Here is a 17,568-nt window from a genome sequence, read left to right on the forward strand (position 1 = left end):
CCGCTTTCAGTACTTGGCATATGTTAAGTATAAAAAAGTCGCAATTTCAAACTGCGAATACGTGCAAAGAGCCCGAATTTTGATGCAAAATATGGCTCAGGCCTCGAAATTTAGATTTTTTGGATATTTCGAAAACTGCGGGGGAGTTTGTGCAAAATGTGACTAACTGCCGCTTTCAGGACTTGGCATATGTTGGGTATAAAAAGTCGTAATTTAAAGCATCGAATACGTGCAGAGAGCCAGAATTTGGCTCCAAAATATGGCTCAGGCCTGGAAATAGGGAAGTTTAGGATATTTTGAAAACTGCAGTGGAGTTTGTGCAAAATGTGACTCACTGCCGCGTCCAGTACTTGGCATCTGTTGGGTATAAAAAGTCGAAATATCAAACTGCGAATACGTGCAGAGAGCCAGAATTTGGCTCCAAAATATGGCTCAGGGCCTCGAAATTGGGATATTTGGGATATTCTGAAAACTGCAGGGGAGTTTGTGCAAAATGTGACCAAACGCCGCTTTCAGTACTTCGCCTATGTTGGGTACAAAAAATTCGTAATTTCAAATTGCGAATATGTGCAGAGAGCCAGAATTTGGCACCAAAATATGGCTCAGGCCTCGAAAGTGGGATGTTTGGGATATTTTGAAAACTGAAGAGGGGATTGGGACAAATGTGACCAAACGCCGCTTTCAGTACTTGGCATATATTGGGTATAAAAAAGTCGTTATTTCAAACTGTGAATACGTGCAGAGAGCCAGAATTTGGCTCCAAAATATGGCTCAGGGCCTCGAAATTCGGATATTTGGGAAACTTTGAAAACTGCAGGGGAGTTTGTGCAAAATGTGACTCACTGCCACTTTCAGTACTTGGCATATGTTGGGTATAAAAAGTCGTAATATCAAACTGCGAATACGTGCAGAGAGCCAGAATTTGGCTCTAAAATATGGCTCAGGCCGCGATATTGGGATGTTTGGGATATTTTGAAAACTGCAGGGAGGTTTGGGACAAATGTGACCAAACGCCGCTTTCAGTACTTGGCAAATGTTGGGTATAAAAAGACGTAATTTCAAATTTCGAATACGTGCAGAGAGCCAGAATTTGGTTTCAAAATATGGCTCTGGCCATGAAATTGGGATATTGGCGTTATTTTGAAAACTGGAGGGGAGTTTGGGCAAAATGTGACTCACTGCCGCTTTCAGGACTTGGCATATGTTGGGTATAAAAAGTCGTAATATCAAACTGCGAATACGTGCATAGAGCCAGAATTTGGCTCCAAAATATAGATCAGGCCTCGAAATTGGGATGTTTGGGATATTTTGAAAACTGGAGGGAGGTTTGGGACAAATGTGATCAAACGCCGCTTCCAGTACTTGCCATATGTTGGGGATAAACAAATTCGCAATTTCAAACTGCGAATACATGCAGAGAGCCAGAATTTGGCTCCAAAATATGGCTCAGGCCTCGAAATTGGGATGTTTGGGATATTTTGAAAACTGCAGGGGAGTTTGTGCAAAATGTGACTCATTGCCGCTTTCAGTACTTGGAATATGTTGGGTATTAAATGTCATATTTTTAAATTGAGAAGACGTGCAGAGAGCCAGAATTTAGCTCCAAAATATTGCTCAGGCCTCGAAATTATGATGTTTGGGATATTTTTGAAAACTGCAGTTGAGTTTGTGCAAAATGTGACTCATTGCTGCTTTCAGTTCTTGGCATATGTTGGGTATAATAAGTCATAATTTCAAACTGCGAATACGTGCAGAGAGCCAGAATTTGGCTGCAAAATATGGCTCAGGCCTCGATATTGGGATGTTTTTGATATTTTGAAAACTGCAGGGGGGATTGGGACAAATGTGACCAAACGCGGCTTTTAGTACTTGGCATATGTTGGGTATAAAAAAGTCGCAATTTCAAACTGCAAATACGTTCAGAGAGTCAGAATTTGGCTCCAAAATATGGCTCAGTACTCGATATTGGGATGTTTGGGATATTTTGAAAACTAAAGGAAGGTTTGCGACAAATGTGACCAAACGCCGCTTTCAGTACTTGGCATATGTTGGGTATAAAAAATCGTAATTTCAAACTGCGAATACTTGCAGAGAGCCAGAATTTGGCTCCAAAATATGGCTCAGACCTCGAAATTGGGTTGTTTGGGATATTTTGAAAACTGCAGGGGAGTTTGTGCAAAATTTGACTCACTGCCGCGTCCAATACTTGGCATATGTTGGGTATAAAAAATTGTAAAATCAAACTGCGAATACGTGCAGAGAGCCAGAATTTGGCTCCAAAATATGGCTCAGGTATCGAAATTGGGATAATTGGGATATTTTGAAAACTGCAGGAAGGTTTGGGACAAATGTAACCAAACGCCGCTTTCAGTACTTGGAATATGTTGGGTATAAAAAGTCGTAATTTCAAACTGCGAATAAGTGCAGAGAGCCAGAATATGGATCCAAAATATGGCTCAGGCCTCGAAATTGGGATATTTGGGATATTCTGAAAACTGCAGTGGAGTTTGTGCAAAATGTGACCAAACGCCGCTTTCAGTACTTCGCATATGTTGGGTACAAAAAATTCGTAATTTCAAACTGCGAATACGTGCAGAGAGCCAGAATTTGGCTCCAAAATATGGCTCAGGCCTCGATATTCGGATGTTTTTGATATTTTGAAAACTGCAGGGGCGATTGAGACAAATGTGACCAAACACCGCTTTCAGTACTTCGCATATGTTGGGTATAAAAAAGTCGCAATTTCAAACTGCAAATACGAGCAGAGAGCCAGAATTTGGCTCTAAAATATGGTTCTGGCCTCGAAATTGGGATATTTGGGATATTTTGAAAACTGAAGGGAAGTTTGTGCAAAATGTGACTCAATGCTGCTTTCAGGACTTGGCATATGTTGGGTATAAAAAGTCGTAATTTCAAACTGCGAATACGTGTAGAGCCTATATTTGTCTCCAAAATATGGCTCAGGCCTCGAAATTGGGATATTTGGAATATTTTGAAAACTGCAGGGAGGTTTGGGACAAATATGACCAAACGCCGCTTTCCGTACTTGGCATATGTTGAGTATAAAAAATCGCAATTTCAAACTGAAAATACGTGCAGAGAGCCAGAATTTTGATCCAAAATATGGCTCAGGCCTCGAAATTTAGATTTTTGGAATATTTTGAAAACTGCAGGGGAGTTTGTGCAAAATATGACTCACTGCCGCGTCCAATACTTGGCATATGTTGGGTATAAAAAGTCGTAATATCAAACTGCAAATACGTGCATAGAGCCAGAATTTGGCTACAAAATATAGCTCAGGCCTCGAAATTGGGATATCTGGCATATTTCGAAAACTGAAGGGGAGTTTGTGCAAAATGTGACTTACTGCCGCTTTCAGGACTTCACATATGTTGGGTATAAAAAATTGTAATTTCAAACTGCGAATACGTGCATAGAGCCAGAATTTGGCTCAGGTCTCGAAATTGGGATGTTTGGGATATTTTGAGAACTGAAGGGGGGTTTAAGACAAATATGACCAAACGCCGCTTTCAGTACTTGGCATATGTTCCGTATAAAAAGTCGTAATTTCAAACTGCGAATACGTGCAGAGAGCCAGCATATTGCTCCAAAATATGGCTCAGGCCTCGATATTGGGATGTTTGGGATATTTTGAAAACTGCAGGGAGGTTTGGGACAAATGTAATTAAACGCCGCTTTCAGTACTTGGCAAATGTTGGGTATAAAAATTCGTAATTTCAAACAGTGAATACGTGCAGAGAGCCTGAATTTGGCTCCAAAATATGGCTCAGGCCTCCAAATTGGGATGTTTGGGATATTTTGAAAACTGCTGGGGAGTTTGTGCAAAATGTGACTCATTGCCGCATTCAGTACTTTGCATATGTTGGGTATAATAAGTCGTAATTTCAAACTGCGAATACGTGCAGAGCCAGAATTTGACTCCAAAATATAGCTAAGGGCCTCGAAAATGGGTTATTTGGGATATTTTGAAAACTTCAGGGGAGTTTGTGCAAAATGTGACTCACTGCCGCTTTCAGGACTTGGCATATGTTGGGTATAAAAAGTCGTAATTTAAAACATCGGATACGTGCTGAGAGCCAGAATTTGGCTCCAAAATATGGCTCAGGCCTGGAAATTGGGAAGTTTAGGATATTTTGAAAACTGCAGGGGAGTTTGTGCAAAATGTGACTCACTGCCGCTTTCAGGACTTGGCATATGTTGGGTATAACAAGTCGTAATTTCAAACTGCGAATACGTGCAGAGAGCCAGAATTTGGCTCCAAAATATGGCTTAGGCCTCGATATTGGGATGTTTTTGATATTTTGAAAACTGCAGGGGCGATTGGGACAAATGTGACCAAACACCGCTTTCAGTACTTGGCATATGTTGGGTATAAAAAAGTCGCAATTTCAAACTGCAAATAAGTGCAGAGAGCCAGAATTTGGCTCTAAAATATGGCTCAGGCCTCGAAATTGGGATATTTGGGATATTTTGAAAACTGAAGGGAAGTTTGTTCAAAATGTGACTCACTGCTGCTTTCAGGACTTGGCATATGTTGGGTATAAAAAGTCGTAATTTCAAACTGCGAATACGTGCATAGAGCTAGAATTTGGCTCCAAAATATGGCTAAGGCCTCGAAATTGGGATGTTTGGGATATTTTGAAAACTGCAGGGGAGTTTGTGCAAAATGTGACTCATTGCCGCTTTCAGTACTTGGAATATGTTGGGTATAAAAAGTCGTATTTTTAAACTGAGAAGACGTGCAGAGAGCCAAAATTTGGCTCTAAAATATGGCTCTGGCTTCGAAATTGGGATATTTGGCATATTTCGAAAACTGAAGGGGGGTTTGGGACAAATATGACCAAACACCGCTTTCAGTACTTGGCATATGTTGGGTATAAAAATTCGTAATTTCAAACAGCGAATACGTGCAGAGAGCCTGAATTCGGCTCCAAAATATGGCTCAGGCCTCCAAATTGGGATTTTTGGGATATTTTGAAAACTGCAGGGGAGTTTGTGCAAAATGTGACTCACTGCCGCGTCCAGTACTTGGCATATGTTGGGTATAAAAAGTTGTAATATCAAACTGCGAATACGTGCAGAGAGCCAGAATTTGGCTATAAAATATGGCTCAGGCCTCGAAATTGGGATATTTGGGATATTTTAAAAACTGCGGGGAGGTTTGCGACAAATGTGACCAAACGCCGCTTTCAGTACTTGGCATATGTTGGGTAAAAAAAAGTCGCAACTTCAAACTGCGAACACGTGCAGAGAGATAGAATTTGGATCCAAATTATGGCTCAGGCCTCGAAATTTAGATTTTTGGGATATTTCGAAAACTGCAGAGGAGTTTGTGCAAAATGTGACTCACAGCCGCTTTCAGGACTTAGCATATGTTGGGTATAAAAAGTCGTAATATCAAACTGCGAATACGTGCATAGAGCCAGAATTTGGCTCCAAAATATGGCTCAGGCCTCCAAATTGGGATGTTTGGGATGTTTTGAAAACTGCAGGGGAGTTTGTGCAAAATGTGACTCATTGCCGCTTTCAGTACTTTGCATATGTTGGGTATAATAAGTCGTAATTTCAAACTGCAAATACGTGCAGAGCCAGAATTTGGCTCCAAAATATAGCTCAGGGCCTCGAAATTGGGTTAATTGGGATATTTTGAAAACTGCAGGGGAGTTTGTGCAAAATGTGACTCACTGCCGCGTCCAGTACTTGGCATATGTTGGGTATAAAAAGTCGAAATATCAAACTGCGAATACGTGCAGAAAGCCAGAAATAGGCTCCAAAATATGGCTCAGGTATCGAAATTGGGATAATTGGGATATTTTCAAAACTGCAGGGAGGTTTGGGACAAATGTAACCAAACGTCGCTTTCAGTACTTGGAATATGTTGGGTATAAAAAGTCGTAATTTCACACTTCGAATAAGTGCAGAGAGCTAGAATTTGGATCCAAAATATGGCTCAGGCCTCGAAATTGGGATATTTGGGATATTTCGAAAACTGCAGGGGAGTTTGTGCAAAATGTGACTCACTGCCGCTTTCAGGACTTGGCATATGTTGGGTATAACAATTCGGAATATCAAACTGCGAATACGTGCATAGAGCTAGAATTTGGCTCCAAAATATGGCTAAGGCATCGAAATTGGGATGTTTGGGATATTTTGAAAACTGCAGGGGAGTTTGTGCAAAATGTGACTCATTGCCGCTTTCAGTACTTGGAATATGTTGGGTATAAAAAGTCGTATTTTTAAACTGAGAAGACGTGCAGAGAGCCAGAATTTAGCTCCAAAATATGGCTCAGACCTCGAAATTATGATGTTAGGGATATTTTGAAAACTGCAGGCGAGTTTGTGCAAAATGTGACTCATTGCCACTTTCAATACTTGGCATATGTTGGGTGTAAAAAAGTCGCAATTTCAAACTGCAAATACGTGCAGAGAGCCAGAATTTGGCTCTAAAATATGGCTCAGGCCTCGAAATTGGGATATTTGGGATATTTTGAAAACTGAAGGGAAGTTTGTGCAAAATGTGACTCACTGCTCCTTTCAGGACTTGGCATATGTTGGGTATAAAAAGTTGTAATTTCAAACTGCGAATAAGTGCAGAGAGCCAACGTTTGGCTCCAAATATGGCTCAGGCCTCGATATTGGGATGTTTGGGATATTTTGAAAACTGCAGGGAGGTTTGGGACAAATATGACCAAACGCCGCTTTCAGTACTTCGCATATGTTGGGTATAAATAAGTCGTAATTTAAAACTGCGAATACGTGCAGAGAGCCAGAATTTGGTTCCAAAATATGGCTCAGGCATCGAAATTGGGATATTTGGAATATTCTGAAAACTGCAGGGGAGTTTGTGCAAAATGTGACTCATTGCCGCTTTCAGTACTTGGAATATGTTGGGTATAAAAAGTCGTATTTTTAAACTGAGAAGACGTGCAGAGGGCCAGAATTTAGCTCCAAAATATGGCTCAGACCTCGATATTGGGATATTTGGGATATTTTGAAAACTGCAGGGAGGTTGGGGACAAATATGACCAAACGCCGCTTTCAGTACTAGGCATATGTTGGGCATAAAAAGTCGTAATTTCAAAGTGCGAATACGTGCAGAGAGCCAGAATTTGGCTCCAAAATATGGCTCAGGCCTCGAAATTGGGATGTTTGGGATTTTTCGAAAACTGCAGGGGAATTTGTGCAAAATGTGACTCACTGCCGCTTTCATGACTTGGCATATGTTGGGTATAAAAAGTCGTAATATCAAACTGCGAATACGTGCATAGAGCCATAATTTGGCTCCAAAATATGGCTCAGGCCTCCAAATTGGGATGTTTGGGATGTTTTGAAAACTGCAGGGGAGTTTGTGCAAAATGTGACTCATTGCCGCTTTCAGTACTTTGCATATGTTGGGTATAATAAGTCGTAATTTCAAACTGCGAATACGTGCAGAGAGCCAGAATTTTGCTCCAAAATATGGCTCAGGCCTCGAAATTGGGATATTTGTGATATTTTGAAAACTTCAGGGGAGTTTGTGCAAAATGTGACTCACTGCCGCTTTCAGGACTTGGCATATGTTGGGTATAAAAAATCGTAATTAACAACATCGAATACATACTGCGAGCATGAATTTGGCTCCAAAATATGACTCAGGCCTGGAAATTGGGAAGTTTAGGATATTTTGAAAACTGCAGGGGAGTTTGTTCAAAATGTGACTCACTGCTGCGTCCAGTACTACGCATATTTTGGGTATAAAAAGTCGAAATATCAAACTGCGAATACGTGCAGAAAGCCAGAATTAGGCTCCAAAATATGGCTCAGGTATCGAAATTGGGATAATTGGGATATTTTGAAAACTGCAGGGAGGTTTGGGACAAATGTAACCAAACGCCGCTTTCAGTACTTGGAATATGTTGGGTATAAAAAGTCGTAATTACAAACTGCGAATAAGTGCAGAGAGCCAGAATTTGGATCCAAAATATGGCTCAGGCCTCGAAATTGGGATATTTGGGATATTCTGAAAACTGCAGTTAGTTTGTGCAAAATGTGACCAAACACCGCTTTCAATACTACGCATATGTTGGGTACAAAAAATTCGTAATTTCAAACTGCGAATACGTGGAGAGAGCCAGAATTTGGCTCCAAAATATGGCTCAGGCCTCGATATTGTGATGTTTTTGATATTTTGAAAACTGCAGGGGCGATTGGGACAAATGTGACCAAACACCGCTTTCAGTATTTTGCATATGTTGGGTATAAAAAATCGCAATTTCAAACTGCAAATACGTGCAGAGAGCCAGAATTTGGCTCTAAAATATGGCTCAGGCCTCGAATTTGGGATATTTGGGATATTTTGAAAACTGAAGGGAAGTTTGTGCAAAATGTGACTCACTGCTGCTTTCAGGACTTGGCATATGTTGGGTATAAAAAGTCGTAATTTCAAACTGCGAATACGTGCAGAGAGCCTATATTTGGCTCCAAAATATGGCTCAGGCTTCGAAATTGGGATATTTGGGATATTTTGAAAACTGCAGGGAGGTTTGGGACAAATATGACCAAACGCTGCTTTGAGTACTTGGCATATGTTCCGTATAAAAAGTTGTAATTTCAAACTGCGAATACGTGCAGAGAGCCAAAGTTTGGCTACAAAATATGGCTCAGGCCTCGATATTGGGATGTTTGGGATATTTTAAAAAACTGCAGGGAGGTTTGCGACAAATGTGACCAAACGCTGCTTTCAGTACTTGGCAATTGTTGGGTATAAAAAAGTCGCAATTTCAAACTGCGAATACGTGCAGTGAGCCAGAATTTGGCTCCAAAATATGGCTCAGGCCTCAAAATTGGGATATTTGGGATATTTCGAAAACTGCAGGGGAGTTTGTGCAAAATGTGACTCACTGCCTCTTTCAGGACTTGGCATATGTTGGGTATAAAAAGTCATAATTTCAAACTGCGAATACGTGCCGAGAGCCTATATTTTTCTGCAAAATATGGCTCAGGCCTCGAAATTGGGATATTTGGGATATTTGGAAAACTGCAGGGGGGTTTGGGACAAATATGACCAAACGCTGCTTTGAGTACTTGGCATATGTTCCGTATAAAAAGTTGTAAATTCAAACTGCGAATACGTGCAGAGAGCCAAAGTTTGGCTACAAAATATGGCTCAGGCCTCGATATTGGGATGTTTGGGATATTTTAAAAACTGCAGGGAGGTTTGGGACAAATATGACCAAACGCCGCTTTCAGTACTTCGCATATGTTGGGTATAAATAAGTCGTAATTTAAAACTGCGAATACGTGCAGAGAGCCAGAATTTGGTTCCAAAATATGGCTCAGGCCTCGAAATTGGGATATTTGGGATATTTTGAAAACTGCAGGGAGGATTGTGACAAATGTGACCAAACGCTACTTTCAGTACTTGGCATATGTTGGGTATAAAAAAGTCGTAATTTCAAGCTGCGAATACGTGCAGAGAGCCAGAATTTAAATCCAAAATATGGCTCAGGACTCGAAATTGGGATGTTTGGGATTTTTCGACAACTGCAGGGGAGTTTGTGCAAAATGTGACTCACTGCCACTTTCAGGACTTGGCATATGTTGGGTGTAAAAAGTCATAATTTTAAACTGCGAATACGTGCTGAGAGCCAGAATTTGGCTCCAAAATATAGCTCAGGCCACGATATTGGGATGTTTTTGATATTTTGAAAACTGCAGGGGGGATTGGGACAAATGTGACCAAATGCCGCTTTCAGTACTTGGCATATGTTGGGTATAAAAAAGTCGCAATTTCAAACTGCAAATACGTGCAGAGAGCCAGAATTTGGCTCTAAAATATGGCTCAGGCCTCGAAATTGGGATATTTTGGATATTTTGAAAACTGCAAGAAGGTTTGTGACAAATGTGACCAAACGCTGCTTTCAGTACTTGGCATATGTTGGGTATAAAAATTCGTAATTTCAAACGGCGAATACGTGCAGAGAGCCAGAATTTGGATCCAAAATATGGCTCAGGCTTCGAAATTGGGATGTTTGGGATTTTTCGAAAACTGCAGGGGAGTTTGTGCAAAATGTGACTCACTGCCGCTTTCAGGACTTGGCATATGTTGGGTGTAAAAAGGTCATAATTTTAAACTGCGAATACGTGCTGAGAGCCAGAATTTGGCTCCAAAATATGGCTCAGGCCTGGAAATTGGGAAGTTTAGGATATTTTGAAAACTTCAGGGGAGTTTGTGCAAAATGTGACTCACTGCCGCGTCCAGTACTTGGCATATGTTGGGTATAAAAAGTCGAAATATCAAACTGCGAATACGTGCAGAAAGCCAGAATTAGGCTCCAAAATATGGCTCAGGTATCGAAATGGGGATATTTGGGATATTTTGAAAACTGCAGGGAGGTTTGGTACAAATGTAACCAAACGCCGCTTTCAGTACTTGGAATATGTTGGGCATAAAAAGTCGTAATTTCAAACTGTGAATAAGTGCAGAGAGCCAGAATTTGGATCCAAAATATGGCTCAGGCCTCGAAATTGGGATATTTGGGATATTTTGAAAACTGCAGACGGGTTTGGGACAAATTTGACCAAACGCCGCTTTCAGTACTTGGCAATTGTTGGGTATAAAAAAGTCGCAATTTCAAACTGCGAATACGTGCAGAGAGCCAGAATTTGGCTCCAAAATATGGCTCAGGCCTCGAAATTGGGATATTTGGGATATTTCGAAAACTTCAGGGGAGTTTGTGCAAAATGTGACTCACTGCCGCTTTCAGGACTTGGCATATGTTGGGTATAAAAATTTGTAATATCAAACTGCGAATACGTGCATAGAGCTAGAATTTTGCTCCAAAATATGGCTAAGGCCTCGAAATTGGGATGTTTGGGATATTTTGAAAACTGCAGGGGAGTTTGTGCAAAATGTGACTCATTGCCGCTTTCAGTACTTGGAATATGTTGGGTATAAAAAGTCGTATTTTTAAACTGAGAAGACGTGCAGCGAGCCAGAATTTAGCTCCAAAATATGGCTCAGACCTCGAAATTATGATGTTTGGGATATTTTGAAAACTGCAGGGGAGTTTGTGCAAAATGTGACTCACTGCCTCTTTCAGGACTTGGCATATGTTGGGTATAAAAAGTCATAATTTCAAACTGCGAATACGTGCCGAGAGCCTATATTTTTCTGCAAAATATGGCTCAGGCCTCGAAATTGGGATATTTGGGATATTTGGAAAACTGCAGGGGGGTTTGGGACAAATATGACCAAACGCTGCTTTAAGTACTTGGCATATGTTCCGTATAAAAAGTTGTTATTTCAAACTGCGAATACGTGCAGAGTGCCAAAGTTTGGCTACAAAATATGGCTCAGGCCTCGATATTGGGATGTTTGGGATATTTTGAAAACTGCAGGGAGGTTTGCGACAAATGTGACCAAACGCTGCTTTCAGTACTTGGCATATGTTGGGTATAAAAAGTCGTAATTTCAAACTGCGAATACGTGCAGAGAGCCAGAATTTAAATCCAAAATATGGCTCAGGACGTGAAATTGGGATGTTTGGGATTTTTCGAAAACTGCAGGGGAGTTTGTGCAAAATGTGACTCACTGCAGCTTTCAGGACTTGGCATATGTTGGGTGTAAAAAGTAATAATTTTAAACTGCGAATACGTGCTGAGAGCCAGAATATGGCTCCAAAATATGGCTCAGGCCTCGAAATTGAGATATTTGGGATATTTCGAAAACTGCAGGGGAGTTTGTGCAAAATGTGACTCACTGCCGCTTTCAGGACTTGGCATATGTTGGGTATAAAAATTCGTAATATCAAACTGCGATTACGTGCATAGAGCTTGAATTTGGCTCCAAAATATGGCTAAGGCCTTGAAATTGGGATGTTTGGGATATTTTGAAAACTGCAGGGGAGTTTTTGCAAAATGTGACTCATTGCCGCTTTCAGTACTTGGAATATGTTGGGTATAAAAAGTCGTATTTTTAAACTGAGAAGACGTGCAGAGAGCCAGAATTTAGCTCCAAAATATGGCTCAGACCTAGAAATTATGATGTTTGGGATATTTTGAAAACTGCAGGGGAGTTTATGCAAAATGTGACTCATTGTCGCTTTCAGTACTTGGCATATGTTGGGTATAAAACAGTCGCAATTTCAAACTGCAAATACGTGCAGAGAGCCAGAATTTGGCTCAAAAATATGGCTCAGGCCTCGAAATTGGGATATTTGGGATATTTTGAAAAGTGCAGGGGGGTTTGGGACAAATATGACCAAACGCTGCTTTGAGTACTTGGCATATGTTCCGTAAAAAAAGTTGTAAATTCAAACTGCGAATACGTGCAGAGAGCCAAAGTTTGGCTACAAAATATGGCTCAGGAATCAATATTGGGATGTTTGGGATATTTTGAAAACTGCAGGGAGGTTTGGGACAAATATGACCAAACGCCGCTTTCAGTACTTCGCATATGTTGGGTATAAATAAGTCGTAATTTAAAACTGCGAATACGTGCAGAGAGCCAGAATTTGGTTCCAAAATATGGCTCAGGCCTCGAAATTGGGATATTTGGGATATTTTGAAAACTGCAGGGAGGATTGTGACAAATGTGACCAAACGCTGCTTTCAGTACTTGGCATATGTTGGGTATAAAAAAGTCGTAATTTCAAGCTGCGAATACGTGCAGAGAGCCAGAATTTAAATCCAAAATATGGCTCAGGACTCGAAATTGGGATGTTTGGGATTTTTCGAAAACTGCAGGGGAGTTTGTGCAAAATGTGACTCACTGCCGCTTTCAGGACTTGGCATATGTTGGGTGTAAAAAGTCATAATTTTAAACTGCGAATACGTGCTGAGAGCCAGAATTTGGATCCAAAATATAGCTCAGGCCTCGATATTGGGATGTTTTAGATATTTTGAAAACTGCAGGGGGGGTTGGGACAAATGTGACCAAATGCCGCTTTCAGTACTTGGCATATGTTGGGTATAAAAAAGTCGCAATTTCAAACTGCAAATACATGCAGAGTGCCAGAATTTGGCTCTAAAATATGGCTCAAGCCTCGAAATTGGGATATTTTAGATATTTTGAAAACTGCAGGGGGGTTTGGGACAAATATCACCAAACGCCGCTTTCAGTACTTCGCATATGTTGCGTATAAATAAGTCGTAATTTAAAACTGTGAATACGTGCAGAGAGCCAGAATTCGGTTCCAAAATATGACTCAGGCCTCGAAATTGGGATATTTGGGATATTTTGAAAACTGCAGGGAGGTTTGCGACAAATGTGACTAAACGCTGCTTTCAGTACTTTACATATGTTGGGTATAAAAAGTCGTAATTTCAAACAGCGAATACGTGCAGAGAGCCAGAATTTGGATCCAAAATATGGCTCAGGCCTCGAAATTGGGATGTTTGGGATTTTTCGAAAACTGCAGGGGAGTTTGTGCAAAATGTGACTCACTGCCGCTTTCAGGACTTGTCATATGTTGCGTGTAAAAAGTCATAATTTTAAACTGCGAATACGTGCTGAGAGCCAGAATTTGGCTCCAAAATATGGCTCAGGCTTGGAAATTGGGAAGTTTAGGATATTTTGAAAACTTCAGTTGAGTTTGTGCAAAATGTGACTCACTGCCGCGTCCAGTACTTGGCATATGTTGGGTATAAAAAGTCGAAATATCAAACTGCGAATACGTGCAGAAAGCCAGAATTAGGCTCCAAAATATGGCTCAGGTATCGAAATGGGGATATTTGGGATATTTTGAAAACTGCAGGGAGGTTTGGGACAAATGTAACCAAACGCCGCTTTCAGTACTTGGAATATGTTGGGCATAAAATATCTTAATTTCAAACTGTGAATAAGTGCAGAGAGCCAGAATTTGGATCCAAAATATGGCTCAGGCCTCGAAATTGGGATATTTGGGATATTTTGAAAACTGCAGACGGGTTTGGGACAAATTTGACCAAACGCTGCTTTCAGTACTTGGCAATTGTTGGGTATAAAAAAGTCGCAATTTCAAACTGCGAATACGTGCAGAGAGCCAGAATTTGGCTCCAAAATATGGCTCAGGTCTCGAAATTGGGATATTTGGGATATTTCGAAAACTGCAGGGGAGTTTGTGCAAAATGTGACTCACTGCCGCTTTCAGGACTTGGCATATGTTGGGTATAAAAATTTGTAATATCAAACTGCGAATACGTGCATAGAGCTAGAATTTTGCTCCAAAATATGGCTAAGGCCTCGAAATTGGGATGTTTGGGATATTTTGAAAACTGCAGGGGAGTTTGTGCAAAATGTGAATCATTGCCGCTTTCAGTACTTGGAATATGTTGGGTATAAAAAGTCGTATTTTTAAACTGAGAAGACGTGCAGCGAGCCAGAATTTAGCTCCAAAATATGGCTCAGACCTCGAAATTATGATGTTTGGGATATTTTGAAAACTGCAGGGGAGTTTGTGCAAAATGTGACTCACTGCCGCTTTCAGGACTTGGCATATGTTGGGTATAAAAAGTCGTAATTTCAAACTGCGAATACGTGCCGAGAGCCTATATTTGGCTGCAAAATATGGCTCAGGCCTCGAAATTGGGATATTTGGGATATTTGGAAAACTGCAGGGGGGTTTGGGACAAATATGACCAAACGCTGCTTTGATTACTTGGCATATGTTCCGTATAAAAAGTTGTAATTTCAAACTGCGAATACGTGCAGAGAGCCAATGTTTGGCTACAGAATATAGCTCAGGCCTCGATATTGGGATGTTTGGGATATTTTGAAAACTGCAGGGAGGTTTGGGACAAATATCACCAAACGCCGCTTTCAGTACTTCGCATATGTTGGGTATAAATAAGTCGTAATTTAAAACTGCGAATACGTGCAGAGAGCCAGAATTCGGTTCCAAAATATGACTCAGGCCTCGAAATTGGGATATTTGGGATATTTTGAAAACTGCAGGGAGGTTTGCGACAAATATGACCAAACGCTGCTTTCAGTACTTTACATATGTTGGGTATAAAAAGTCGTAATTTCAAACAGCGAATACGTGCAGAGAGCCAGAATTTGGATCCAAAATATGGCTCAGGCCTCGAAATTGTGATGTTTGGGATTTTTCGAAAACTGCAGGGGAGTTTGTGCAAAATGTGACTCACTGCCGCTTTCAGGACTTGTCATATGTTGGGTGTAAAAAGTCATAATTTTAAACTGCGAATACGTGCTGAGAGCCAGAATTTGGCTCCAAAATATGGCTCAGGCTTGGAAATTGGGAAGTTTAGGATATTTTGAAAACTTCAGTTGAGTTTGTGCAAAATGTGACTCACTGCCGCGTCCAGTACTTGGCATATGTTGGGTATAAAAAGTCGAAATATCAAACTGCGAATACATGCAGAAAGCCAGAATTAGGCTCCAAAATATGGCTCAGGTATCGAAATGGGGATATTTGGGATATTTTGAAAACTGCAGGGAGGTTTGGGACAAATGTAACCAAACGCCGCTTTCAGTACTTGGAATATGTTGGGCATAAAATATCTTAATTTCAAACTGTGCATAAGTGCAGAGAGCCAGAATTTGGATCCAAAATATGGCTCAGGCCTCGAAATTGGGATATTTGGGATATTTTGAAAACTGCAGACGGGTTTGGGACAAATTTGACCAAACGCTGCTTTCAGTACTTGGCAATTGTTGGGTATAAAAAATTCGCAATTTCAAACTGCGAATACGTGCAGAGAGCCAGAATTTGGCTCCAAAATATGGCTCAGGTCTCGAAATTGGGATATTTGGGATATTTCGAAAACTGCAGGGGAGTTTGTGCAAAATGTGACTCACTGCCGCTTTCAGGACTTGGCATATGTTGGGTATAAAAATTTGTAATATCAAACTGCGAATACGTGCATAGAGCTAGAATTTTGCTCCAAAATATGGCTAAGGCCTCGAAATTGGGATGTTTGGGATATTTTGAAAACTGCAGGGGAGTTTGTGCAAAATGTGAATCATTGCCGCTTTCAGTACTTGGAATATGTTGGGTATAAAAAGTCGTATTTTTAAACTGAGAAGACGTGCAGCGAGCCAGAATTTAGCTCCAAAATATGGCTCAGACCTCGAAATTATGATGTTTGGGATATTTTGAAAACTGCAGGGGAGTTTGTGCAAAATGTGACTCACTGCCACTTTCAGGACTTGGCATATGTTGGGTATAAAAAGTCGTAATTTCAAACTGCGAATACGTGCCGAGAGCCTATATTTGGCTGCAAAATATGGCTCAGGCCTCGAAATTGGGATATTTGGGATATTTGGAAAACTGCAGGGGGGTTTGGGACAAATATGACCAAACGCTGCTTTGAGTACTTGGCATATGTTCCGTATAAAAAGTTGTAATTTCAAACTGCGAATACGTGCAGAGAGCCAATGTTTGGCTACAAAATATAGCTCAGGCCTCGATATTGGGATGTTTGGGATATTTTGAAAAATGCAGGAGGTTTGGGACAAATATCACCAAACGCCGCTTTCAGTACTTCGCATATGTTGGGTATAAATAAGTCGTAATTTAAAACTGCGAATACGTGCAGAGAGCCAGAATTCGGTTCCAAAATATGACTAAGGCCTCGAAATTGGGATATTTGGGATATTTTGAAAACTGCAGGGAGGTTTGCGACAAATATGACCAAACGCTGCTTTCAGTACTTTACATATGTTGGGTATAAAAAGTCGTAATTTCAAACTGCGAATACGTGCAGAGAGCCAGAATTTAATTCCAAAATATGGCTCAGGACGCGAAATTGGGATGTTTGGGATTTTTCGAAAACTGCAGGGGAGTTTGTGCAATATGTGACTCACTGCCGCTTTCAGGACTTGGCATATGTTGGGTGTAAAAAGTAATAATTTTAAACTGCGAATACGAGCTGAGATCCAGAATTTGGCTCTAAAATATAGCTCAGGCCTCGATATTGGGATGTTTTTGATATTTTGAACACTGCAGGGAGGTTTGGGACAAATTTGACCAAACGCTACTTTGAGTACTTGGCATATGTTCCGTATAAAAAGTTGTAATTTCAAACTGCGAATACGTGCAGAGAGCCAGAATTTGGGTCCAAAATATGGCTCAGACCTCGATATTGGGATGTTTGGGATATTTTGAAAACTGCAGGGAGGTTTGGGACAAATTTGACCAAACGCCGCTTTCAGTACTTCGCATATGTTGGGTATAAATATGTCGTAATTTAAACTGCGAATACGTGCAAAGAGCCAGAATTTGGTTCCAAAATATTGTTCAGGCCTCGAAATTGGGATATTTGGGATATTTTGAAAACTGCAGGGAGGTTTGTGACAAATGTGACCAAACGCTGCTTTCAGTACTTGGCATATGTTGGGTATAAAAAGTCGTAATTTCAAACTGCGAATACGTGCAGAGAGCCAGAATTTGGGTCCAAAATATGGCTCAGACCTCGAAATTGGGATGTTTGGGATTTTTCGAAACTGCAGGGGAGTTTGTGCAAAATGTGACTCACTGCCGCTTTCAGGACTTGGCATATGTTGGGTATAAAAAGTCGTAATTTAAACCATCGAATACGTGCTGAGAGCCAGAATTTGGCTCC

Source organism: Procambarus clarkii, chromosome 31 (assembly GCF_040958095.1).
Source record: "Procambarus clarkii isolate CNS0578487 chromosome 31, FALCON_Pclarkii_2.0, whole genome shotgun sequence".
In the NCBI taxonomy this organism is placed as follows: domain Eukaryota; kingdom Metazoa; phylum Arthropoda; class Malacostraca; order Decapoda; family Cambaridae; genus Procambarus; species Procambarus clarkii.